The following is a 27,924-nucleotide window of genomic DNA, read 5'->3' on the forward strand; positions in this document are numbered from 1 at the left end:
GCAGCAGGTGGGAGAATCTTTGGATACTTATTTACAAGCACTTCGGTGCCTTAGTGTTGACTGTAATTATAAGGCTGTGACGGCTGAAGAATATAAGGACGAATCGGTACGGGATGCTTTTATTAATGGATTACTGTCTAGATCAATTCATCAGCGGTTGTTAGAAAATAAGACTCTGGATCTTAAAAGTGCTTTTGAGCAAGCTTCTACATTGGATGTGGCTCAGAGAAGTTCGGATTCTTATGCTCTTTTTAATCGGCCTGCGACTATGGTTTCGGCAGTTTCAGATGAAAAGGAATTATGTGGACTTAATGGGAGTGGTTTACTAGATTTTGAAACAGTTTCTACTTCGGCGGCCGTTGCCTCTAGGATTCAGAAGTGTTATTTTTGTGGGAATATCCGGCACCCTCGTCTGAAGTGTCCTGCTCGGGAGGCTGTGTGTAGTAAATGCGGCAAGAGAGGTCATTATGCACGTGTGTGCAAATCATCAGGTTCAATTACCTTCCCTCCTCCTGGTGTGGGAGGGTCTTCCTCCACCTCCTCTTCTGTGACTATTCAGCCTTTAGATAGGGCGTTTATTGCATCAATTTCTGCTGCATTTGCTCATGGCCTAAACAAAGCTATAGTTACGGCTCAAGTTAATGGGTTGGAAGTGAAGGCCCTTATAGATACGGGCAGTACTGAGAGTTTTATAAGTCTTCAGTTTGCGAAGGAGAAGCATTTGAAAATTTCGCCTGTTACATATCAGGTGTGTATGGCTCAGACAACCCTTACTTCACAAATAGCTGGTTGTTGCTTTGTGAAAATGGTTCTTCTGGGTAATACGTATACTGATATACGCCTATCTGTTTTGCCTAATCTCTGTGCGGATATTTTGATTGGACATGATGTGCTTCAGTTACACGAGTCTCTTAGTCTTTCATTTGGAGGGACTAAGCCACCTTTATCTATTTGTGGATTAACCTCTTTATCTATTCCTCCATTATCACTTTTTTCCAATTTGATGTCTGATTGTAAGCCAATTGCTACCAAGTCAAGAAGATATAGTAGTCAGGATAGAGAATTTATTAATTCTGAAGTTCAACGTCTCTTATTGGAAGGAATCATTGAACCTAGTTGTTCGCCTTGGCGAGCACAGGTAGTTGTCACGACTAATGAGAGACACAAGAAACGAATGGTGATAGACTATTCCCAAACTATTAATAGGTATACTCAATTAGACGCGTACCCTTTGCCTAAGATTGATGAGCTTATCAATAAAGTATCTCAGTATAAAGTTTTTAGCACTATTGATTTAAAGAGTGCTTATCATCAGATTCCTATTGTTAAGAAGGATCAACCATATACGGCCTTTGAGGCTGGTGGAAAGCTGTATCAGTTTTGCCGAATACCATTTGGTGTTACTAATGGTGTTGCTTGTTTTCAACGGGCAATGGATGCTTTTATAAGTGATAACTCCCTCTCTGACACCTTTTCATACTTAGATGACATCACAGTGTGTGGCAAATCAAGGGTGGAGCATGATTCTAATTTTAAAAGATTCCTTCAAGCTGCGGAAAAAGTTGGTTTAACTTTTAACAAAGAGAAATGTGTCTTTTCGACTACTGAGGTAAATCTATTGGGGTATATTATTTCGGGAAATAAGATTAAACCAGATCCAGAACGTCTGCGACCATTGATCGATTTACCTTGTCCTACTAATTCTAAGGCTTTGCAACGAGTTGTTGGACTGTTTTCTTATTATTCTAATTGGATTGCAAATTTTTCACGGAAGATCCGGCCTCTTATTCGGGTTACGACATATCCTCTATCATGGGAGGCCAGGACATGTTTTGAGAATTTTAAAAAGGATATTTTAGGAGCAGTTGTGCATTCCATTGATGAGCAGGTTCCCTTTGTGATTGAGACGGATGCTTCGGATTTTGCAATTGGGGCTACTTTGAACCAAAATGGAAGACCTGTGGCCTTTTTCTCACGTACTTTGAATAATAGTGAAAAAAGACATTCCTCAATAGAAAAAGAGGCATACGCAATAGTAGAAACATTGCGTAAATGGAGACATTATTTATCGGGGCGACATTTCACGTTGGTAACTGACCAAAAATCTGTGTCCTTTATGTTTGATGTTAAACATTTTGGAAAGATTAAAAATGATAAAATAATGAGATGGAGGATTGAGTTGGCATGTTACCATTTTGACATCGTTTATCGTCCGGGGAAGGATAATGTTGCTGCTGATGCACTGTCGATGGCTTATTGCTCGGTGATTCACGGAGATACGCTTATTAATCTTCACAATGCCTTATGTCATCCTGGGGTTACGAGGATGATACACTTTGTACACAGTAAGAACTTGCCTTTTTCAGTTGAAGACGTCAAGCGGATGACTTCATCATGTTCTATCTGTGCTCGGTGTAAACCGAATTTCTTTAAGCCTCAACGAGCTCATCTTATAAAGGCTACTTCTCCTTTTGAACGTTTGAGTGTTGATTTTAAGGGACCTCTTCCTTCAACTACTCAAAACCGATATATATTTACTGTTGTGGACGAGTTTTCAAGGTTCCCTTTTGCTTTTCCTTGTGCAGATGTATCAGCTGCTACAGTTATTAAATGTTTGACTCAACTTTTTGTCATCTTTGGGATGCCTGCGTATATCCATTCGGATCAGGGAAGTTCTTTTATGTCTTCCCAGTTGAAGGAATACCTTCAGAGTCGGGGAATTTCTACTAGTAGAACTACCCCGTATAATCCCCAGGGTAATGGACAGTGCGAACGATACAATGGGGTGATCTGGAAGGCAGTTATGTTGGCGTTGACATCCCGGAACCTTAAGAATACACAGTGGGAAATGGTGCTGCCTGATGCCCTGCATTCCATTAGATCATTGCTTTCAACGGCTACTAATGTGACCCCCCATGAAAGGCTCTTTAACTATCCGCGGAGATCTACTATGGGATATTCGGTACCTTCATGGCTTACTATGCAGGGACCTGTGTTGCTTCGACGCCATGTTAGATTGTCAAAATATGACCCCTTGGTGGAGGAGGTGGAGCTGTTGGAGGCAAATTCCCAATATGCTCATATTCGATTCCAAGATGGGAAAGAAAGTACTGTTTCAATTAAAGACTTGGCTCCTTGTGGGGGCCAGCCCTCTTCTGAGGATATTAATAATGGTCATGATTCGGATAATGTGGATGCTGTTACAGATACTACGAATATTTCCAATCCGATTGCAGATAATCATACTTCAATTAGTCAGCCTTTGATAGATGTTTATGACCGTCCCAGTTCATCTTCTGATGGGATTTCTAATCCGGAAACCGTTGAGAATCGGGATATGGATAGCCTTCCTGTTGAAGATACTTCTGTGCCTTCTGGTGTGGGAGGGCAAGGAATTTCATCAAGGTTAAGAAGGTCGACACGAACAAGATATCCGGTCGACCGATTGAAAATGGACTTTTAAATTGATAGTAATGTTTTAAAAATTGTTGAAATATTATAGTATATTGTTTTAGTTGAGAGATACTTAATACTTATGCGTAATGTTATTATTTGTTGTTGTTCATTTAGTATTGTGTTATGTAAATAGTTTTATTCTCGTGCATAGTTTAGTTGTAAATAATTAATTGTAAATTGTAAAAGTTATTAGGTTGGAGTATATTTTAAAGGAGGGGTGAATGTGGTAATTATTCCTTGATTAGTAAAAGTATTGTGATTCGTTGTTTGTTAACTGCCTTGGGATATGTGTTGTAATCTCATTGGTAGTTGATGATCACATGATGTGTTGTGGCTACCTTAAATTCAGTCCTTTTCTAGCTTTAGTTGGGACTGGATGTAGAAAGATATGCTGCTGATTTTAAAGTTAATAAAGCCTAACTTTGGAAGGCAAATCTATTCTTTATTTCAGGGGGTTTTACAATTCGTAGTGAGCGACGTAGCGTCGGCCGAGGAACCTCTTGGGGAACTTGCTCAGGTTCCTCCGCCGTCCCGGCGTCTGCTGGGTTTTCCAAAACGACGTTTTGTACGTCTTGTACCTCCGGGCATCCCACCCCCACTGGCGGCGCATCACGGTGCTCCACACCTGCATCTTCGCTAGCAGCATCGCTCTCTCTCTCTTCTCCTGCCGGAGCCAGGTCCTTTATTGAAACAGTATCCTCACGTCCATCAGGGTATTGGATATATGTGTACTGAGGATTGGCGTGGAGGAGCTGTACTTCCTCCACTAGGGGATCAGTCTTATGACCTCTCACATGTTTTCGTAGCAGTACAGTGCCCGGGGACATCAACCACCCGGGTAGTGAAATACCTGAGGAAGATTTCCTGGGGAAACCGAACATCCTCTCATGAGGAGTAGCATTTGTTGCAGTGCACAGCAGAGACCTTATGGAATGCAGTACATCGGGAAGAACTTCCTGCCAGCGAGAGGTCGGTAGGCCTTTCGATTTTAAAGACAGAACGACTGCCTTCCACACTGTCGCATTCTCCCTCTCAACCTGCCCATTGCCCCGGGGGTTGTAGCTAGTGGTTCTACTAGTAGCAACCCCTTTTGATAGTAAGAACCGGTGTAACTCATCACTCATAAATGACGTCCCTCTGTCGCTATGGATATAGTTGGGCATACCGAACAGACAGAATAAGTTGCAGAGGCTTTTGATTACCGTAGCACTGGTCATGTCCGGGCAGGGAATGGCAAAGGGGAAACGAGAGTATTCGTCTATAACGTTGAGGAAATAGACATTACGATCAACCGATGGGAGAGGACCTTTGAAATCAAGGCTTAGGCGCTCGAATGGCCGAGTTGCCTTGATGAGGTGAGCTTGTTCGGGCCTGTAGAAGCGGGGTTTGCATTCCGCACAAACGCGGCAGGCTCTGGTCATCGTTCGGACCTCCTCAATGGAGTAGGGTAAGTTGCGAGACTTGATGAAGTGATTCAATCGGGTGATTCCTGGGTGGCAGAGTGCGTCGTGGAGACTTTGGAGCTTGTCAGTACTAAGGCTGGCACATACCCCTCGAGATAGGGCATCGGGTGGCTCGTTGAGTGCTCCTGGCCTGTACATAATATCGTAGTCATAAGTGGACAGTTCTATCCGCCATCTTAGGATCTTGTCATTTTTTATCTTGCCTCTCTGCTTCGTGTTAAACATGAAGGCCACAGACCGCTGGTCAGTGAGGAGTGTGAAACGTTTGCCGGCGAGATAATGTCTCCAATGTCTGACCGCCTCGATAATTGCTTGTGCTTCCTTCTCAACGGAAGAATGCCTGACTTCAGGACCCTGTAGTGTACGGGAAAAGAAGGCTACCGGTCTCCCGGCCTGGTTGAGGGTTGCAGCCAACGCGAAATCAGAAGCATCGCTCTCTACCTGGAAGGGTATCCTCTCATCTACAGCACATACCACGGCCTTTTCAATGTCCCATTTGATGTTGGTGAATGCCTCCTGCGCTTCTACTGATAGAGGGAAGGACGTCGACTTGATAAGGGCTCGGGCTTTGTCCGAATAGTTGGCCACCCACTGAGCATAATAAGAGAAGAATCCCAGACACCTTCTTAAGGCCTTAGGGTTATGTGGCAGTGGTAGTTCTTTAAGCGGGCGTAATCGTTCAGGGTCTGGCCCGATTACCCCATTCTCTACCACACAGCCGAGAATACACAGACGAGTAGTGTTGAAAGTACATTTGTGCTCGTTATAGGTCAGGTTTAGCTTTTGGGCAGTCTCTAGAAATTTAGCGAGATTCCGGTCATGCTCCTGTTGGTCGCGTCCACAGATAGTAACATTGTCCAGGTACAGAAATGTTGCCTCCAACGCATTCTCATCTACCATACGGTCCATTTCCCGTTGGAAAACGGAAACTCCATTCATGACCCCGAAGGGTACCCTAAGGAATTGGTACAGGCGCCCATCTGCTTCAAAAGCCGTATAAGGACGGTCATCTACTTTTATGGGGAGCTGGTGATAGGCAGACTTTAAGTCAATAGTGGAAAACACACGATACTGGGCAATCTGGTTCACCATCTCGGAGATGCGAGGCAAGGGATAAGCGTCTAGTTGCGTATATATGTTGATGGTCTGGCTGTAGTCGACCACGAGCCGTTTCTTTTCGTTAGTTTTAACCACCACTACCTGAGCATGCCACGGGCTATTACTATTTTCGATGATACCCTCCCGCTGTAGCCTTCCTACTTCTTCTTTTATAAATTTTTAATCTTCCGAACTGTACCGTCGACTTTTGGTCGCAATAGGTCTACAGTTTGGGGCGAGGTACGCAAACAGGGATGGCGGGCTTATCTTTAAAGTGGAGAGGCCGCAAACTGTGAGCGGGGGCTGGGATCCGCCATATGCAAGTGTGACACTCTCGTGGTGGCACTGGAAATCTAGGCCTAGAATTAGTTTCACGCAGAGCTGCGGCAACACAAGGAGTTTAAAATCTTTATACTCTGTGCCCTTAACAGTCAGTGTTACTTTACAGAAACTGATTACCTCCGAAGTGAGGGACTTAGATGCCATCGCGATTTTGCTCCGGGTAGGGTACACCTTTAGTGAGTACGGTTTGATGAGGCTAGGGTGAATAAAACTCTCAGTACTACCACAATTGATTAAACACTTCGTCGGGTGTCCGTTTACCTTAACGTCCATCATAGACTTTGATAGTGGATGCGGTCTGGACTGGTCAACCGTGACTGAGGCTATCATAGATCCGTAGGCGGCCGCTGAGACAGTATCAAATTCTGGGACCACGTGTAGGGCCGCGGAGACTGTATCAGGTATGGGATTCCCCTTACATACCTTGCTGAAATGTCCCCGTTTCTTGCACTTGAAACATGTGGCGTCTCTCGCAGGACGTCGGTGTCTGGGGTGCTTGAGCTGGCCGTAGAAGTAGCATCTTGGTCCGCGGGACATCGCTGCAGTGGTGGGGCTGGGTGGAGACTCCCGTGGTGTAGGGCTGGTCCGAGGCCCAGGCGGAGAGGATGGCGCCTCCTCGCTCGGCGCGCACGAGGCTGAGAGGGCCGCATGGCCTGACGCATAGGTCTCGGAGTTCTTCTGCGCCACATCCAGCGATCGAGCTGTAGCCACGGCCGTCTTTAGATCCAGAGTGTCCCTTTCAAGCAACCTCTGCCTAATGTAATTCGATCGAAGGCCCGATATAAACGAATCGCAAACCGCTTCTTCCTGGTACAAAATGGCCATCACAGTCCTTCGCCAGGGCCTTTAGATTCTGTAGAAAATCATCCAGCGATTCCTTCGGTAGTTGCCTGCGGGTAGCCAAGAGATGCCTGGCATACACCTCATTAACAGGCTTCAGGTATTGGGCCTTGAGAGTCGCGAGTGCATCCTCGTATGTAGAAGCGTCCTCGATTAGCGAGTAAGTCCGATGACTTACTAGGTTAGTCAGTAGGCCCAGTTTGTTGGCCCCATCATCGAGCGATGCGATGAAATGTTCGAAACACCGGAGCCAATGTGCGAATTTCTTCGATGCAGGGTTACAGGGATCGGGTGGGATATGTGTCGGTGCAGGCTCGATGGGCCGAAATGGCCTCTATCTGCACTGTGGGGTTTCTGTGATTTCTGTGATTCTGTGATGCGTCTGCCGAATGTGGATCACTGTCTAGACGCTCCGGCTTCAGGAGTCTGTCCATCCCTGGAAGTAATAAGCTATTAAAATTGATATACCTTAAATAGCTACAGAGACTGGTAGTTATAACTCAAACAGTTGGCTTTTAATAGCTTAGAACTGGACAGAACAGAACACACATGTTAGCCTTCTGACCAGCTTCTCAGAAGTGAACTAGGAGGCGGAGCCAGGGGCGAAGTAACAGATCAGGACAATCAATGGCACAGCAGAGTGGTATACGGTACATCAGCATTCCTGGCCAACCAAGAAAACAGCAGGGTTACAATAGATTACAATAGGAAACTATACACAGGTAGAATAAGATATACACTTATAAGACTTATTTCACCACAGAGAGACAGAGAGAGAGAGAGGCAGAGCGAGAGAGACAGGCAGAGAGAGAGAGAGGCAGAGACAGAGAGAGAGAGAGACAGAGAGACAGAGAGACAGAGAGAGAGAGACAGGCAGAGAGAGAGAGACAGACAGAGAGAGACAGGCAGACAGAGAGAGAGAGAGAGAGAGACTGACAGACAGAGAGACAGAGAGAGAGAGAGAGAGAGACAGAGAGAGACAGAGACAGAGAGAGAGAGACAGAGAGAGACAGAGACAGAGAGAGAGACAGAGACAGAGAGAGACACAGAGAGAGAGACAGAGACAGAGACAGAGAGATACAGAGGGACAGAGCGAGAGAGACAGAGCGAGAAAGACAGAGAGAGAGAGAGAGAGAGACAGAGAGAGAGAGAGAGAGAGAGGGACACAGAGAGAGAGACACAGAGAGAGAGAGAGACAGAGAGAGACAGACAGACAGAGGGAGAGAGACAGACACAGAGACAGAGACAGAGAGACAGAGAGACACAGAGAGGGACAGAGCGAGAGAGACAGAGCGAGAAAGAGAGAGAGAGAGAGACAGAGAGAGACAGAAAGAGAGAGAGAGAGGGTCACAGAGAGAGAGACAGACAGAGAGAGAGAGAGACAGAGAGAGACAGACAGACAGAGAGCGAGACAGACACAGAGAGAGAGACAGAGAGACACAGAGACACAGAGAGGGACAGAGCGAGAGGGACAGAGCGAGAGCGGGAGAGACACAGAGGGAGACAGAGAGAGACAGAAAAACAGAGAGAGAGAGACAGAGCGAGACAGACCGAGCAAGACAGACAGAGACAGAGACAAAGAGAGAGAGACAAAGAGAGAGAGACAAAGAGAGAGAGAGAGACAGAGAGACACAGACAGAGATAAAGAGACAGAGAGAGACAGACAGACAGAATAAAGAGACAGAGAGAGAGAGAGACAGGGAAAGAGAGACACAGGGAGAGTCACATGCATAGAGAGAGAGAGAGAGATGGAGGCAGAGGAAGAGGAAGAGAGAGACGGAGACACAGAGACACAGAAAGACAGGCATGGGGCAGAGAGAGACATAGAGAGAAAGCCAGAGATAGAGTGTCAGAGAGAGGAGTGAGAGTCAGATACAGAGACAGAGAGACAGAGACAGAGAGAGAGTGATTGGATACAGCTCTCCCCCTCCCATTGGGTGCAGCTTTAACCTGACCCCGGACACCATAAGTTGCAGCTCTCTCCTGACCCCATTGGGTGCAGCTCTCACCTGCCGTCTGACCCCATTGTGTGTAGCTCTCTCCTGAAGGTCACTCACCCCCTGACCCCATTGTGTGTAGCCCTCTCCTGAAGGTCACTCACCCCTGACCCCATTGTGTGTAGCTCTCTCCTGAAGATCACTCACCCCTGACCCCATTGTGTGTAGCTCTCTCCTGAAGGTCACTCACCCCCTGACCCCATTGTGTGTCGCTCTCTCCTAAAGGTCACTCACCCCCTGACCCCATTGCATGTAGCTCTCTCCTGAAGGTCACTCACCCCTGACCCCATTGTGTGCAGCTCTCTCCTGAAGGTCAATCACCCCCTGACCCCATTGTGTGTAGCTCTCTCCTGAAGGTCATTCACCCCTGACCCCATTGTGTGTAGCTCTCTCCTGAAGGTCATTCACCCCTGACCCCATTGTGTGTAGCTCTCTCCTGAAGGTCACTCACCCCTGACCCCATTGTGTGTAGCTCTCTCCTGAAGGTCATTCACCCCCTGACCCCATTGTGTGCAGCTCTCTCCTGAAGGTCATTCACCCCTGACCCCATTGTGTGCAGCTCTCTCCTGAAGATCACTCACCCCTGACCCCTTTGTGTGTAGCTCTCTCCTGAAGGTCACTCACCCCCTGACCCCATTGTGTGCAGCTCTCTCCTGAAGGTCACTCACCCCCTGACCCCATTGTTATGTTCATTAATAACTAGTCATTTTTATTAAGAACAGCTAGCTTTTGCTAGACACTTTATTGAGCACATGTGGACTAGGTACAGTATCTGTAGAGGCATCCATCTTGACTGCTGCCTTGTGGGTAGCCTAGTGCATCATGGGTAGCCCACTCATATACATACAGCACCACCTAGTGTACCATTCCAGAATGACAGGTTACTGATCATTACATCCCCCTTTCTTTGAGGTTAAACAAAATCAGTATCAATCAATATCAATCAATCATAACAACATAAACATCTTCAACAGTCAATACATTTTCAATGTAGTTTTCTTTGTACTCAAAAATTAAATCTATCAGGCTTTTTTACTTCACGTGTGGATCTTCTCAGCACAGGTAAGTCTGATGTGTTTTCATGAGAGCCTGTATGTGTATTTGTGTTAGATTGTTCTGGTGGTGAGTGACAAGATTCAGTTGCGGCATTGTCATCGATTTGCTCTTGGATAGTCTCTTGTGTTTGTAGGAGGGAACGGCGGTTCCTCCTGAGAATCTGTCCTTCCTCAGTTCTAACAGTGTATGACCTTGGTCCTACTTCCTCAAGAACTGTAGCTTTCCTGTTCCATGCATCTGGATCCTCAATCCGGACAACATCATCCCTTGTCAATGGTTTCAGAGTTTTGGATGACTTGTCATAGTATGATTTCTGTTTCAGCTTTAACAGTTGAAGTCTCTGTCTCAGTTCCTTACTCTGCTTTTCTTTTGCACAGCAGGGTAGCGTGGTACGCAACTTGCGACCCATTAGGAGTTCAGCAGGTGAAGAACCAGAGTCTAAAGGTGAGGCTCGGTAGCTCAGCAGGGCGAGATAAGGATCAGACTTGCTTTCTGTCGCTTTCTTCAGTAGCTGCTTGAGAACTTGAACACCTTTCTCTGCCTTACCATTCGACTGAGCATACAAAGGACTGGATGTGATGCGTTGAAAGTCATAATGTGCTGCAAACTGTTGCCACTCCTTACAGTTGAAGCACGGACCATTGTCGCTAACGGCAATCCTGGGAATTCCATGTCTGGCGAAGATGGATTTCACATGCATTATGACACTGCTTGCTGTGGTGCTTGAGAGCAGCGCCATCTCAGGATAGTTAGAATAGTAGTCAATCACTATTAGATAGTCTTTACCATTTAAATGAAAAAGGTCCATACCAACCTTTTGCCATGGTGCTGTTGGTATGTCAGCTACTATCATTGGTTCCTTTCCTTGTTTGTTTTGGTGTTTCTGACATGCCTCACATTTGCCTATCATGTTCTCAATGTCCTTATTTATGCCAGGCCAATAAACAGTGTCTCTTGCTCTCCTTTTGCATTTTTCAATTCCGAGGTGTCCCTCATGAATCCTTTAGAGCATGTCTTGACATAGAGCCTGTGGAATGACTATTCTGTTCTGCTTTAGTAATAGTCCACTTGCGACACTCAATTCTGACCTTATGTGAAAATATTTTGGACAGGAACCTTTTGGCCAACCATAATGAATGTTCTCTATTACTGTTTGTAATATTGTATCTTTTACTGTTTCTTCTGCTATTTGCTTTGATTTTGTGTCTGACACGGGCAGCGCAGCAGTGACCATACTCACATGAACATCCACGTCTTCTTCAGTAGAGCTCACATGACTCACTGTGGGTGCTCGGGATAGTGCATCTGCTAACACTATGTATTTGCCTGGTGTGTAGATCAGTTAAAAGTCATATCTTTGCAGCTTCATCATGAGTGGTTGAATCCTTGGAGACATCTCATTCAGGTTATTTTTTTATGATGGCAACCAGTGGGCTGTGGTCTGTCTCAACTGTGAAGGTGGGAAGTCCATATATGTAGCCATGAAACTTTTCTAGTCCAACTACCAAGCCTAGACATTCCTTTTCAATCTGGGCATATCGACACTCAGTATCAGTCATAGACCTGGAGGCATAGGCAACAGGCTTCCAATCTTCACCCTCTGCTTGTAGCAAGACCGCACCTAGGCCATCTTTTGATGCATCCGTTGACACTTTGATTCTTTTTGTTGGGTCAAAGAAGGTGAGTACAGGTGTGGTTGTCAGCACTGTTTTGAGGTTTATCCACTCTTGTTCATGTCTTTCTGTCCATGCGAACTCATTTGTTTTACGTAGCAGGTCTCGCAGACAGGCTGTCTTGGCTAACAAGTTAGGAATGAACTTTCCAATGAAGTTTATCATCCCCATGATGCGTAGCACTCCTTTTTTGTCAGTGGGTCGGGGCATTTTGAGTATGGTGTTTACTTTTTCCATATCTGGCTCTATTCCTTTACCAGATAGATTATCTCCTAGGAAAGTGACTTCCTGGACGCCAAACTGACACTTGGCTTTGTTGAGCTTCAGTCCATTCTGGCGTATGCTCTGTAGCACTTTAGTCAGTCTCTCATTGTGTTCTTTCAGTGTGGAGCCCCAGATGATGATGTCATCAACATAGACCCAAACTCCTTCCAGACCTTCAATTATGTGTTCCATCGCTCTATGAAAGATTTCAGATGCAGATATTATCCCGAAAGGCATTCTGAGGAAACAATACCTGCCAAATGGTGTGTTGAAGGTACAGTATTTGGTGCTCTCTTCATCCAGTTTTAGTTGCCAAAATCCTTGTGAGGCATCGAGCTTTGTAAAGTATCTGGCACCTGACATTTCACTGGTGATTTCTTCTCGCTTGGGAATCTGGTAGTGTTCACGTTTTATGTTTGCATTTAAGTCCTTTGGATCCATGCATATTCTTAGATCATTGTTCTTTTTCTTTACACATACCATGGAGTTAACCCAGTCTGTTGGCTCTTCGACTTTCCTGATGACTCCTAGTGTGGTCATTCTGTCCAGTTCATTCTTGAGCCGGTCACGCAAGGGTGCTGGAACACTTAGTGGAGCATGTACCACTGGCTGAGCATTCTCCTTTAGCTGGATCTTGTAAGTGAATGGTAGAACTCCAAATCTTTTGAACACATCCTGGAAATTATTCACTACAGAATCCACTGAGTCATCTGGTCTGCTTATGGCACAGTTTATACGGTATGCTCTCTTAACCAGTTCTAAGTCCTCACAAGCTTTGTCACCCAGTAGTGAATCAAGTCCTTCAGCACAACAGAAAACATGAGATGATGCACTTTGTCTTTGACTGTCACTTTAAGTCTGCATACACTTAAGCTATCTATTTTCTGTCCATTATAGTCCTTCAGTAGTACTGACTTTTTCTGTATTTTGGGCTTTTCTTTAATGTTTTTAATGTCACTCATACTGATTAAGTTTGCTTTTGCCCCAGTGTCCAGTTTCAATGTAATTAATGCTCCATTTATCTGCAGTGGGATCATCCATTTGTCCTCTTTTACTGTATATTGTCCGCGTATCAATAACACATGGACTGCAGGAGAACGGTAATAACAGGTATTTACTGAACAGAGGGTATGCTGGAACTGAAAGTACAGAAGCCTGCTATGGCTTTATATACAGGTGTGGTCACTGCCGGTACTGCAGTATAAAAGCAGTTCTCCCTTAAAGGTACATACACAACAATTCCTCCCCTTTTAGATAAACAGTACATAACATTCATTTAACAATTAAATAATAACTAATTACAATTACAATTTTCTTTGCACTATATACATCAGCTGAAAGTAATCATTTATAAATTCAGTCTTTGAGGAGGCTTCCTGATCCTGTCTGGATAGCGCCTTTCTCGAGTATCCTGTTCTTGCGGCGGAGTCGATTCTGGCTCATTGTCATTGGTTGGTTCATCAGCTTCCAATACCACTGATTCTGAGGTAGACGCAATCTGTACTTCGGGTTCATCACCAGGTGCGCCTGCTCGTGGTATGGGTTTGACTTGTTCCTGTGACTCTAGAATCTGGTCAGCATGGTGTCTCACGATGCTCTCTCCAACGTCCACTGTGTACATTAGTGGTCCCTGCCGTGTGCAAATCGTTCCTGGCTGCCATTTTTCCGTTCGGTAATCGCGGGCCAAGACTGGTTGCCCTATCTTGAAGCTCCTGGTTGGCTTTTCATTGATGTGCTGGAATTGCTTATTCTCAACATCTCGTCTTATGTTTGGTTTGAGCAACTCCAGGCGACATCTTAACCCGCGGTTAAAGAACATCATGGCTGGAGTTTGGTTGGTGACTGCATGTGTCGCATTTCGGTAAGCAAACAAGAAATTATCCACCTTGTGTTGCAGTGGTATGTTGTTGTTATACATCGCCTTTATTGCTTTTTTAAAGGTTTGAACAAACCTCTCAGCCAATCCATTTGTGGCTGGATGATACGGGGCGGATGCGTAATGCTTTACCCCATTATTCCTCAAAAACCTCCGGAAATCCTCGGACTGAAACTGTGGTCCATTGTCAGAGCAAATCTGTTCTGGCAAGCCATTCCTGGCGAAGGTGGTCCGTAGGACTGCAATAGTTTTCTCCGTGGTGGTGGAGGACATTTTGATGACCTCTGGCCATTTCGAATGTGCATCCACAGCGATTAAAAACATTGAGTCCATAAATGGACCAGCAAAATCAATGTGTACCCGTTGCCATGGAGATGAGGGCCACTCCCATGGGTGTAGCGGGGCCTGTGGTGGAGCGTTTTGGACTTTCTGGCATCCTGTGCATCTCTTGGTCATTTCTTTGATTTCTTTATCGATTCCCGGCCACCACACAAACGCCCTGGCTAGGCTCTTCATTTTCACCCCTCCCAGATGACCCTCATGAAGCTCATTGAGCACTCTTTCTCTCAACTTGGGTGGAATTACCACACATCAAGGTCCCCCAGCACACTGACAGCTGTTCTCTCCTTGGCGAGAATGCTGACAACAGTGAGTCGCCATGTGCTGGCCATCCCTTCACCGTTAAATCATAGACCCGAGAGAGTGTCGGGTCATTTCTGGTTTCTTTTTCTATACTTGAGTTTGTAACAGATAGACATTCGACTATGGTTGAATGGAATATCTCAACAGGGTCCACTGCAGGTGCTTCCTCCACTGTAGGCAGTGGCAGGCGCGACAGTCCATCAGCGTTTCCATGCTGTTTTGTGCCCTTGTACTCTATGTCGTATTGATGTGCCCCTAGAAAAAGGGACCATCTTTGCAGCCATTGCGCCGTCATCACTGGGATGCCCTTCTTTGGGTTAAAGATGGAGACAAGAGGTTGGTGATCAGTCAATAAGGTGAATTTCTGCCCAAGCAGATAGTGATTGAACTTCTTCACCCCCCACACCAGGCTGAGGGCCTCCCTGTCAATCTGGGCATAGTTACGCTCGGCTGAAGTTAACGAGCGTGACGCAAAGGCTATTGGCCTCTCTGAACCGTCAAGGAATTTGTGCGACAGCACCACTCCAATGCCGTAGGGAGACGCATCACATGCCAACCGAATCGGTAGTGATGGATTGTAGTGGGCCAATACTTCTTTTGAGGTGATTAGGCATTTACATTTCTGAAAGGCACGCTTACACTCATCACTCCATTTCCATGCTACTCCAGTTTGCAGCAGGGCATTCAGCGGGTGCAGAATTTTAGACAAGTTCGGCAAGAATTTATGGTAGTAGTTCACCAGCCCGAGGACCGACCTCAGTTGTGACACATTTTCCGGTGCTGGAGCCTTGACTACTGCCTCAATCTTGTCTGGGGACTTATGTAACCCCTCTTCATCAATCACATGATCACAATACGAGATTTGTTTCCTGAAAAACTCGCATTTGGGGCGGTTGGCTCGTAGCCCATATTCTTGTAATCTAGTGAGCACCTGCTCCAGGTTGGCAAGGTGTTCACTGTCATTTCCGCCCGTAACCAGGATGTCGTCCAAATAACACTGGGTCCCCGGGATCCCCTGCAGGACTTGTTCCATCGCCCTCTGCCAAATAGCCGGAGCTGATGCTACTCCGAATACCAGTCAGTTGTACTGGTAAAGACCTTTGTGAGTGTTTATCGTGAGGTATTTCCTAGATGCTTCTTCTACCTCCATTTGTAGATACGCTTGGGCCAGATTAATCTTCGTAAAGCGTTTCCCTCCAGATAGTGAGGCGAAAATATCTTCTATCCGTGGAAGTGGATATTGTACTGTGTGAAGGACTGGGTTCACAGTTACCTTAAAGTCCCCACAGATGTGAACCTTCTTCAGTTCCCCAGGCCTGCTGCTCAATGACTTCTTCATTACAGGAATGATGGGTGTGGCCCACTCGCTCCAGTCCACCTTGGACAGCACAACCGAACACTCCAGACTCTCCAGCTCTGCTTCAACGGCTGGGCGGATCGCATACGGTGCCGGTCTGGCCTTAAAAAATTTTGGGTTTGCGTTATCCTCAATTTTTATCATTGCCGTTACGCCTTTTAGAGTCCCCAGTCCTTGCTGGAACACCTCTTTCACGTCAGTTAGAATTTTTGACAGTCGTCCAGGTGCGACGTCGTCATCCTTTTTGTCAGCCACAGTTAGCGCCTGAATGGAATGCCAATCCAATTGTATTTTTCGGATCCATTCACGTCCCAATAATGGTGGTCCTCCATCTTGTAGTATATATAGATACAGTTCCTGTGTTTCCTTGCCGTTGTATTTAACGGGCACCCTTATTTTTCCTCTGGGGTAGACTTTTTGTCCCGTATATGTCTTCAAGACAATGGAAGTATCCTTCAAGGGAATGTGTGAGAATAGCCGCTCGTAGTCTCATCGATTCATGACTGTTAGGGCTGCTCCTGTGACCAATTCCATCTTTACTTGGGACCCTGCTATCATGAGGGTGACCCAAATGGTTCGGTGATCCTCCTTTGCGATCACGTTGTGTAACTTTAGACAACTTAGTCTCCTGCTCCCGGAGTCATCATCACTCTTCTGATCTTCCAAACTACTGTCCGTCATCTTTTGTACTTTCTTGTACTTTTCCTTAGTAGTTCTTTTAGTGTTGGTTTTCTTTCCTGACCTGCAGACTCATGCTATGTGTCTCACTTTTCCACATTGCCTGCATACTTTGTCCTTAAACCAGCAATCCTTCTGGTCATGGGTTGTTCTGCCGCAGCGATAGCACTTTTCTGCTCCATATGCCATTTCATTAGCGCTATATTCTTGCGGTTTCTGTTGTATTTCCGCAGCTCCCCGTGCTGCTGCTTCGTAGGATACTGCAATGCTGAAAGCCTTTTCTAGCATAAGGTCCTTTTCCGAAAGTAGTCGTTTCTGGGTTCCTTCACTCTGGAGCCCGCAGACAAACTTATCCCTTAAGGTATCTGCCAGTCCTGCTCCGAACTGGCAGTGTTTCGATAACTTGCGTAGTTCCGTAAGATAGTCAGCATTACTCTCGTCTTTGTGCTGGTTTCTTTTATGGAACTTGAATCTTTTTGCTATCAGCAGCGGTGTAGGGTTTAGATGTTCCTGTAAGATATTGACAATCTCATCAAAACTTTTCTCCATTGGTTTAGCTGGGGTAATTAAATTCCGCAATAGGCTGTACGTTCTCGTGCCCATCAAATTCAATAATACCGATGCCTTCTTTCCATCGGCCACCTCATTTGCCTTGCAGTACACTTCAATTCTTTCCACATACGTGGTCCAGTCTTCTATTTCATTGCCGAAAGCAATGATGCTGCCACTCTTCGGCATCTTGGGTGGTTTAAAATGGTGCCTCCTGCGCTTTTCCTTCTTCCCCAATGGATTAAAATGGCACCTCCCGCGCTTTTCCTTCTTCCCCAATGGATTCAAATGGCGCCTCCCGCGCTTTTCCTTCTTCCCCCTGCTGCCAATGCTGCTCTTAGCATTCTAACTCGTAATGGCGGTGCCCCGCGGATTCCTGCGCATCTCTCTTTTGTTAATTAATTTTTCTTCGACGCTGTCCACTGCGCGTCTCTCTTTTCTTAATTAATTTTTCTTCGATGCTGTCCACTGCGCTTCTCTTTTCCTTCCCCTTTTTTTTTCTTAACGCTGCCCGACTCTTGCGCTCCACCCTCTCTCTCTTTTTCTTCCCGACGACGTTGCTCGGCCCCTTTGCAGAGCCGCCCGATCGAGCTCTAGCCCGCCGCAGTCCGGGCAAGGTCAGCGCACTACCTGCTACCAGCCCGATTTGCTGGGACACCTTGACTGGGGCACCAAGCCCAGCTCTCCACAGCTTCCCCTGCGATTCTCTGACTCCGATGGATCACTGGGCGGTTGCCCATGGTCGACGCCCGTTGCTCTGGCTTCGACCTCCAAGAAGCTTCTTTTCAGGGATGGGTCCCCGTGAGGTGATGCAGTACTGCAGGTGAGTTTGAACCTGCTCGTCGCCACAGTAGTGTCCGCGTATCAATAACACACGGACTGCAAGAGAACGGTAATAACAGGTATTTACTGAACAGAGGGTATGCTGGAACTGAAAGTACAGAAGCCTGCTACGGCTTTATAGACAGGTGTGGTCACTGCCAGTACTGCAGTATAAAAGCAGTTCTCCCTTAAAGGTACATACACAACATACTGCATTAATTTTATGTTCAGCATTGTCCATATCTGAGGGCTGCACATTTTCTGTATCATTTTTGACATTGTCACATGACACCATTCGTACAAAAAATGTCTCACTTAAATCAGTGTCCTCAATCACATTAACTCGTTGCCCTTTCTTTGTTTTTACTTTTGAAAAGCATTGTTTGGCAAAGTGATTCTTTCCATTACACTTTGTGCACATTTTTCCAAACGCTGGGCATTGTCTTAACTGGTGTTTGTAACCACAGCGTTTACAATTTAAAATTTCATCCTCCGATTGCTTTTCATTTCTGTTCTGCCCACGTTTCTTCCCCTTGTAGGACATAGCACCGACAGCAGCATTATCACTCATTACAATCGCATCATTATTGATTGCACTGAAAGTCTTCGCGTGCTTTCGAGCTAGCTCGCTGGCTTGGCATATTTTCACAGCAATTTCCAATATTAGTTCGGTTTCTCTCAACAGACGTTCCCTGACTTTTTTTATCATGAATACCAAACACAATCTGGTCACGAATCATGGATGCTTTCAGCTCAGAGAAATTACATGTCTGTGCTTTCAGTTTCAGATCAGTTATAAAGCTATCAAAAGTCTCATTTTGCTGCTGTGTCCGAGAACAGAAGATGTACCTCTCATAGGTTTCATTCTTTTTGGGAGAACAATGTGTATCAAACTTCTTTAGTACATCGTCAAATTTTTCTCTGTTCTCCTCTGGATTAAATACAAATGTATTAAATACCTCTATCGCCTGTGGGCCTGCAACGGTGAGCAGCAACATTATTTTCCTTGCGTCTGGCTTCGTACCGTACCCGATGGCAGCAATGTAGAGTTCGAATTGTTGTTTAAAAGTCTGCCAATTGTAGTCGATATTTCCTGTGAGTTTCAAATGCTCTGGTGGCTTCAAATTCTCCATGTTGCGTTGCACAATATTCAGCAGATCTTACCAATCCTGGTACCATGTTATGTTCATTAATAACTAGTCGTTTTTATTAAGAAAAGCTAGCTTTTCCTAGACACTTCGTTGAGCACATGTGGACTAGGTACAGTATCTGTAGATGCTTCCATCTTGACTGCTGCCTTGTGGGTAGCCTAATGCATCGTGGGTAGCCCACTCTTATATAGGTACAGCGCCACCTAGTGCACCATTACACCCATTGTGTGTAGCTCTCTCCTGAAGGTCACTCACCCTTGACCCCATTGGGTGTAGCTCTCTCCTGAAGGTCATTCACCCCTGACCCCATTGTGTGTAGCTATCTCCTGAAGGTCACTCACCCCCTGACACCATTGTGTGTAGCTCTCTCGTGAAGGTCACTCACCCCTGACCCCATTGCGTGTAGCTCTCTCCTGAAGGTCGCTCACCCCGACCCCATTGTATGCAGCTCTCTCCTGAAGTTCACTCACCCCTGACCCCATTGTGTGTAGCTCTATCCTGAAGAGCACTCACCCCCTGACCCCGTTGTGTGTAGCTGCCGCCTGAAGGTCACTCACCCCCTGACCCCATTGGGTGTAGCTCTCCCCTGAAGGTCACTCACCCCCTGACCCCATTGTGTGTAGCTCTCTGCTAAAGGTCATTCACCCCCTGACACCATTGTGTGCAGCTCTCTCCTAAAGGTCACTCACCCCCTGACCCCACTGTGTGTAGTTCTCTCCTGAAGGTCACTCACCCCCTGACCCCATTGTGTGTAGCTCTCTCCTGAAAGTCACTCACCCCTGAACCCATTGTGTGTAGCTCTCTCCTGAAGGTCACTCATCCCCTGACCCCATTGTGTGTAGCTCTCTCCTGAAGGTCACTCACCCCAACCCCATTGTGTGCAGCTCTCTCCTGAAGGTCAGTCACCCCTGACCCCATTGTGTGCAGCTCTCTCCTGAAGGTCACTCATCCCCTGACCCATTGTGCGTAGCTCTCTCCTGAAGGTCACTCACCCCTGACCCCATTGTGTGCAGCTCTCTCCTGAAGGTCACTCACCCCTGAACCCACTGTGTGCAGCTCTCTCCTGGAGGTCACTCACCCCCTGACCCCATTGTGTGTAGCTCTCTCCTGAAGGTCACTCACCCCTGACCCCATTGTGTGCAGCTCTCTCCTGAAGGTCACTCACCCCTGACCCCATTGTGGCAGCTCTCTCCTGAAGGTCACTCACCTCCTGACACCATTGTGTGCAGCTCTCTCCTGAAAGTCACTCACCCCTGACCCCATTGTATGCAGCTCTCTCCTGAAGGTCACTCACCCCTGACCCCGTTGTGTGTAGCTCTCTCCTGAAGGTCACTCACCCCCTGACCCCATTGTGTGTAGCTGTCTCCTGAAGGACACTCACCCCTGACCCTATTGTGTGCAGTTCTCTCCTGAAGGTCACTCACCCCTGACACCATTGTGTGCAGTTCTCTCCTGAAGGTCACTCACCCCTGACCCCATTGTGTGTAGCTCTCTCCTGAAGGTCACTCACACCCTGACCCCATTGTGTGTAGTTCTCTCCTGAAGGTCATTTACCCCCTGACCCCGTTGTATGTAGCTCTCTCCTGAAGGTCACTCACCCACTGACCCATTTTTATGTAGCTCTCCCCTGATGGTCACTCACCCCCTGACCCCATTGGGTGTAGCTCTCTCCTGAAGGTCACTCACCACTGACCCCATTGTTTGTAGCTCTCCCCTGAAGGTCACTCACCCTCTGACCCCATTGGGTGTAGCTCTCTCCTGAAGGTCACTCACTGCCTGACCCCACTGGGTGTAGCTCTCTCCTGAAGGTCACTCACCCACTGACACCATTGTGTGTAGTTCTCTCCTGAAGGTCACTCACCCCTGACACCATTGCGTGTAGCTCTCTCCTGAAGGTCGCTCACCCCTGACCCCATTGTATGCAGCTCTCTCCTGAAGGTCACTCACCCCTGACAACATTGTGTGTAGCTCTCTCCAGAAGATCACTCACCCCCTGACCCCATTGTGTGTAGCTCTCTCCTGAAGGTCACTCACCCCCTGACCCCATTGTGTGTAGCTCTCTCCTAAAGGTCATTCACCCCCTGACCCCATTGTGTGTAGCTCTCTCCTAAAGGTCACTCACCCTCTGACACCATTGTGTGTAGTTCTCTCCTGAAGGTCACTCACCCCCTGACCCCATTGTGTGTAGCTCTCTCCTGAAGGTCACTCACCCCTGACCCCATTGTGTGTAGCTCTCTCCTGAAGGTCACTCAACCCCTGACCCCATTGTGTGCAGCTCTCTCCGGAAGGTCACTCACCCCCTGACCCCATTGTGTGTAGCTCTCTCCTGAAGGTCACTCACCGCTGACCCCATTGTGTGTAGCTCTCTCCTGAAGGTCACTCACCCCTGACCCCATTGTGGCAGCTCTCTCCTGAAGGTCACTCACCCACTGAACCCATTGTGTGTAGCACTCTCCTGATGGTCACTCACCCCTGACCCCATTGTGTGCAGCTCTCTCCTGAAGGTCACTCACCCCTGACCCCATTGTGGCAGCTCTCCCCTGAAGGTCACTCACCCCCTGACCCCACTGTGTGTAGCTCTCTCCTGAAGGTCACTCACCCCCTTACCCCATTGGGTGTAGTTCTCTCCTGAAGGTCACTCACCCACTGACCCCATTGTGTGCAGTTCTCCCCTGAAGGTCATTCAAACCTGACCCCATTGTGTGTAGCTCTCTCCTGATGGTCACTCACCCCGACCCCATTGCGTGCAGCTCTCTCCTGACGGTCAGTCACCCCTGACCCCATTGTGTGCAGCTCTCTCCTGAAGGTCACTCATCCCCTGACCCATTGTGCGTAGCTCTGTCCTGAAGCTCACTCACCCCTGACCCCATTGTGTGCAGCTCTCTCCTGAAGGTCACTCACCCCTGAACCCACTGTGTGCATCTCTCTCCTGGAGGTCACTCACCGCCTGACCCCATTGTGTGTAGCTCTCTCCTGAAGGTCACTCACCCCTGACCCCATTGTGTGCAGCTCTCTCCTGAAGGTCACTCACCTCCTGACCCCATTGTGGCAGCTCTCTCCTGAAGGTCACTCACCTCCTGACCCCATTGTGTGTAGCTCTCTCCTGAAAGTCACTCACCCCTGACCCCATTGTATGCAGCTCTCTCCTGAAGGTCACTCACCCCTGACCCCGTTGTGTGTAGCTCTCTCCTGAAGGTCACTCACCCCCTGACCCCATTGTGTGTAGCTCTCTCCTGAAGGTCACTCACCCCTGACCCCATTGTGTGCAGTTCTCTCCTAAAGGTCACTCACCCCTGACACCATTGTGTGCAGTTCTCTCCTGAAGGTCACTCACCCCTGACCCCATTGTGTGTAGCTCTCTCCTGAAGGTCACTCACACCCTGACCGCATTGTGTGTAGTTCTCTCCTGAAGGTCATTTACCCCCTGACCCCGTTGTGTGTAGCTCTTTCCTGAAGGTCACTCACCCACTGACCCGATTTTGTGTAGCTCTCCCCTGAAGGTCACTCACCCCCTGACCCCATTGGATGTAGCTCTCTCCTGAAGGTCACTCACCCCTGACCCCATTGTTTGTAGCTCTCCCCTGAAGGTCACTCACCCCCTGACCCCATTGGGTGTAGCTCTCTCCTGAAGGTCACTCACTGCCTGACCCCACTGGGTGTAGTTCTCTCCTGAAGGTCACTCACCCCTGACACCATTGCGTGTAGTTCTCTCCTGAAGGTCGCTCACCCCTGACCCCATTGTATGCAGCTCTCTCCTGAAGGTCACTCACCCCTGACAACATTGTGTGTAGCTCTCTCCAGAAGATCACTCACCCCCTGACCCCATTGTGTGTAGCTCTCTCCTGAAGGTCACTCACCCCCTGAACCCATTGTGTGTAGCTCTCTCCTAAAGGTCATTCACCCCCTGACCCCATTGTGTCCAGCTCTCTCCTAAAGGTCACGCACCCTCTGACACCATTGTGTGTAGTTCTCTCCTGAAGGTCACTCACCCCCTGACCCCATTGTGTGTAGCTCTCTCCTGAAGGTCACTCACCCCTGACCCCATTGTGTGTAGCTCTCTCCTGAAGGTCACTCACCCCTGACCCCATTGTGTGTAGCTCTCTCCTGAAGGTCACTCAACCCCTGACCCCATTGTGTGCAGCTCTCTCCTGAAGGTCACTCACCCCCTGACCCCATTGTGTGTAGCTCTCTCCTGAAGGTCACTCACCCCTGACCCCATTGTGTGTAGCTCTCTCCTGAAGGTCACTCAACCCCTGACCCCATTGTGTGCAGCTCTCTCCTGAAGGTCACTCACCCCTGACCCCATTGTGGCAGCTCTCTCCTGAAGGTCACTCACCCCCTGACCCCATTGTGTGTAGCTCTCTCCTGAAGGTCACTCACCCCCTGACCCCATTGGGTGTAGCTCTCTCCTGAAGGTCATTCACCCACTGACCCCATTGTGTGTAGTTCTACCCTGAAGGTCATTCAAACCTGACCCCATTGTGTGTAGCTCTCTCCTGATGGTCACTCACCCCCAGACCCCGTTGTGCGTAGCTCTTGCATGAATGTCACTCACCCCTGAACCCATTGCATGTAGCTCTCTCCTGAAGGTCATTTACCCCCTGACCCCATTGTGCGTAGCTCTATCCTGAAGTTCACTCACCCCCTGACCCCGTTGTGTTTAGTTCTCTCCTGAAGGTCACTCACCCCCTGACCCCATTGTGTGTTGCTCTCTCTTGAAGATCCTTTACCCCCTGACCCCGTTGTGCGTAGCTCTCTCCGGAAGGTCACTCACCCCCTGACCCCGTTGCGTGCAGTTCTCTCCTGAAGTTCACTCAACCCTGACCCCATTGCATGTAGCTCTCTCCTGAAGGTCAGTCACCCCTGACCCCATTGCGTGTAGCCCTCTCCTGAAGTTCACTCACCCCTGACCCCATTGTATGTAGCTCTCTCCTGATGGTCATTCACCCCTTGACCCCATTGTGTGTAGCTCTCTCCTGAAGGTCACTCAACCCCTGACCCCGTTGTGTGCAGGTCTATCCTGAAGGTCCCTCACCACTGACCCCATTGTGTGTAGCTCTCTCCTGAAGGTCACTCACCCACTGACCCCATTGTGTGCAGCTGTCTCCTGAAGGTCTCTCACCCCCTGAACCCATTGGGTGCAGCTCTCTTCTGAAGATCACTCACTCCTGACCCCATTGTGTGTAGTTCTCTCCTGAAGGTCACTCACCCCTGACCCCATTGTGTGAAGCTTTCTCCTGAAGGTCACTCAACCTCTGACTCCATTGTGTGCAGTTCTCTCCTGAAGGTCACTCACCCCCTGACCCCATTCTGTGTCGCTCTCTCCTGAAGGTCCTTCAGCCCCTGACCCCATTGTGTGTAGCTCTCTCCTGAAGGTCACTCACGCCCTGACCCCATTGTGTGCAGTTCTCTCCTGAAGGTCACTCACCCCTGACCCCATTGTTTGTAGCTCTCCCCGGAAGGTCACTCACCCCCTGACCCCATTGGGTGTAGCTCTCTCCTGAAGGTCACTCACTGCCTGACCCCACTGGGTGTAGCTCTCTCCTGAAGGTCACTCACCCACTGACACCATTGTGTGTAGTTCTCTCCTGAAGGTCACTCACCCCTGACACCATTGCGTGTAGCTCTCTCCTGAAGGTCGCTCACCCCTGACCCCATTGTATGCAGCTCTCTCCTGAAGGTCACTCACCCCTGACAACATTGTGTGTAGCTCTCTCCAGAAGATCACTCACCCCCTGACCCCATTGTGTGTAGCTCTCTCCTGAAGGTCACTCACCCCCTGACCCCATTTTGTGTAGCTCTCTCCTAAAGGTCATTCACCCCCTGACCCCATTGTGTCCAGCTCTCTCCTAAAGGTCACTCACCCTCTGACACCATTGTTTGTAGTTCTCTCCTGAAGGTCACTCACCCCCTGACCCCATTGTGTGTAGCTCTCTCCTGAAGGTCACTCACCCCTGACCCCATTGTGTGTAGCTCTCTCCTGAAGGTCACTCACCCCTGACCCCATTGTGTGTAGCTCTCTCCTGAAGGTCACTCAACCCCTGACCCCATTGTGTGCAGCTCTCTCCGGAAGGTCACTCACCCCCTGACCCCATTGTGTGTAGCTCTCTCCTGAAGGTCACTCACCCCTGACCCCATTGTGTGTAGCTCTCTCCTGAAGGTCACTCACCCCTGACCCCATTGTGGCAGCTCTCTCCTGAAGGTCACTCACCCACTTACCCCATTGTGTGTAGCACTCTCCTGATGGTCACTCACCCCTGACCCCATTGTGTGCAGCTCTCTCCTGAAGGTCACTCACCCCTGACCCCATTGTGGCAGCTCTCCCCTGAAGGTCACTCACCCCCTGACCCCATTGTGTGTAGCTCTCTCCTGAAGGTCACTCACCCCCTGACCCTATTGGGTGTAGCTCTCTCCTGAAGGTCACTCACCCACTGACCCCATTGTGTGTAGTTCTCCCCTGAAGGTCATTCAAACCTGACCCCATTGTGTGTAGCTCTCTCCTGATGGTCACTCACCCCGACCCCATTGTGTGCAGCTCTCTCCTGAAGGTCAGTCACCCCTGACCCCATTGTGTGCAGCTCTCTCCTGAAGGTCACTCATCCCCTGACCCATTGTGCGTAGCTCTCTCCTGCAGGTCACTCACCCCTGACCCCATTGTGTGCAGCTCTCTCCTGAAGGTCACTCACCCCTGAACCCACTGTGTACAGCTCTCTCCTGGAGGTCACTCACCCCCTGACCCCATTGTGTGTAGCTCTCTCCTGAAGGTCACTCACCCCTGACCCCATTGTGTGCAGCTCTCTCCTGAAGGTCACTCACCCCTGACTCCATTGTGTGCAGTTCTCTCCTGAAGGTCACTCACCCCTGACACCATTGTGTGCAGTTCTCTCCTGAAGGTCACTCACTCCTGACCCCATTGTGTGTAGCTCTCTCCTGAAGGTCACTCACACCCTGACCCCATTGTGTGTAATTCTCTCCTGAAGGTCATTTACCCCCTGACCCCGTTGTGTGTAGCTCTCTCCTGAAGGTCACTCACCCACTGACCCGATTTTGTGTAGCTCTCCCCTGATGGTCACTCACCCCCTGACCCCATTGGGTGTAGCTCTCTCCTGAAGGTCACTCACCCCTGACCCCATTGTTTGTAGCTCTCCCCTGAAGGTCACTCACCCCCTGACCCCATTGGGTGTAGCTCTCTCCTGAAGGTCACTCACTGCCTGACCCCACTGGGTGTAGCTCTCTCCTGAAGTTCACTCACCCACTGACACCATTGTGTGTAGTTCTCTCCTGAAGGTCATTCACCCCTGACACCATTGCGTGTAGCTCTCTCCAGAAGATCACTCACCCCCTGACCCCATTGTGTGTAGCTCTCTCCTGAAGGTCACTCACCCCCTGAACCCATTGTGTGCAGCTCTCTCCTAAAGGTCATTCACCCCCTGACCCCATTGTGTCCAGCTCTCTCCTAAAGGTCACTCACCCTCTGACACCATTGTGTGTAGTTCTCTCCTGAAGGTCACTCACCCCCTGACCCCATTGTGTGTAGCTCTCTCCTGAAGGTCACTCACCCCTGACCCCATTGTGTGTAGCTCTCTCCTGAAGGTCACTCACCCCTCACCCCATTGTGTGTAGCTCTCTCCTGAAGGTCACTCAACCCCTGACCCCATTGTGTGCAGCTCTCTCCTGAAGGTCACTCACCCCCTGACCCCATTGTGTGTAGCTCTCTCCTGAAGGTCACTCACCCCTGACACCATTGTGTGTAGCTCTCTCCTGAAGGTCACTCAACCCCTGACCCCATTGTGTGCAGCTCTCTCCTGAAGGTCACTCAACCCTGACCCCATTGTGGCAGCTCTCTCCTGAAGGTCACTCACCCACTGACCCCATTGTGTGTAGCACTCTCCTGATGGTCACTCACCCCTGACCCCATTGTGTGCAGCTCTCTCCTGAAGGTCACTCACCCCTGACCCCATTGTGGCAGCTCTCCCCTGAAGGTCACTCACCCCCTGACCCCATTGTGTGTAGCTCTCTCCTGAAGGTCGCTCATCCCCTGACCCCATTGGGTGTAGCTCTCTCCTGAAGGTCACTCACCCACTGACCCCATTGTGTGTAGTTCTCCCCTGAAGGTCATTCAAACTTGACCCCATTGTGTGTAGCTCTCTCCTGATGGTCACTCACCCCCAGACCCCGTTGTGCATAGCTCTTGCATGAATGTCACTCACTCCTGAACCCATTGCATGTAGCTCTCTCCTGAAGGTCACTCACCCCCTGACCCCATTGTGTGTAGCTCTTGCCTGAAGGTCACACACCCCTGACCACATTGTGTGTAGCTCTCTCCTGAAGGTCACTCACCCCTGATCCTATTGTGTGTAGCTCTCTCCTGAAGGTCAATTTCCCCCTGAACCTATTGTGCGTAGCTCTCTCCTGAAGGTCACTCACCCCCTGACCCCATTGTGTGCAGCTCTCTCCTGAAGGTCACTCACCCCTGACCCCATTGTGGCAGCTCTCCCCTGAAGGTCACTCACCCCCTGACCCCATTGTGTGTAGCTCTCTCCTGAAGGTCACTCACCACCTGACCCTATTGTGTGTAGTTCTCTCCTGAGGGTCCTTTACCATCTGACCCCGTTGTGTGTAGCTCTCTCCAGAAGGTCACTCACCCACTGACCCCATTG

At 48.7% G+C, this 27,924-nt stretch overlaps 1 protein-coding gene across 1 annotated transcript in view; it reads left to right on the forward strand.

Annotated features, from left to right (window-relative positions):
- Positions 1–27,924, forward strand: part of LOC147095490 (uncharacterized) — a 263,751-nt gene that overhangs the window by 86,151 nt on the left and 149,676 nt on the right. The gene's annotated exons all lie outside the window — the stretch shown is intronic.

This window comes from Somniosus microcephalus, unplaced genomic scaffold (assembly GCF_052327205.1).
Source record: "Somniosus microcephalus isolate GS21.2 unplaced genomic scaffold, FLI_Smic_1.0 unresolved_chr1, whole genome shotgun sequence".
Lineage (NCBI taxonomy): Eukaryota > Metazoa > Chordata > Chondrichthyes > Squaliformes > Somniosidae > Somniosus > Somniosus microcephalus.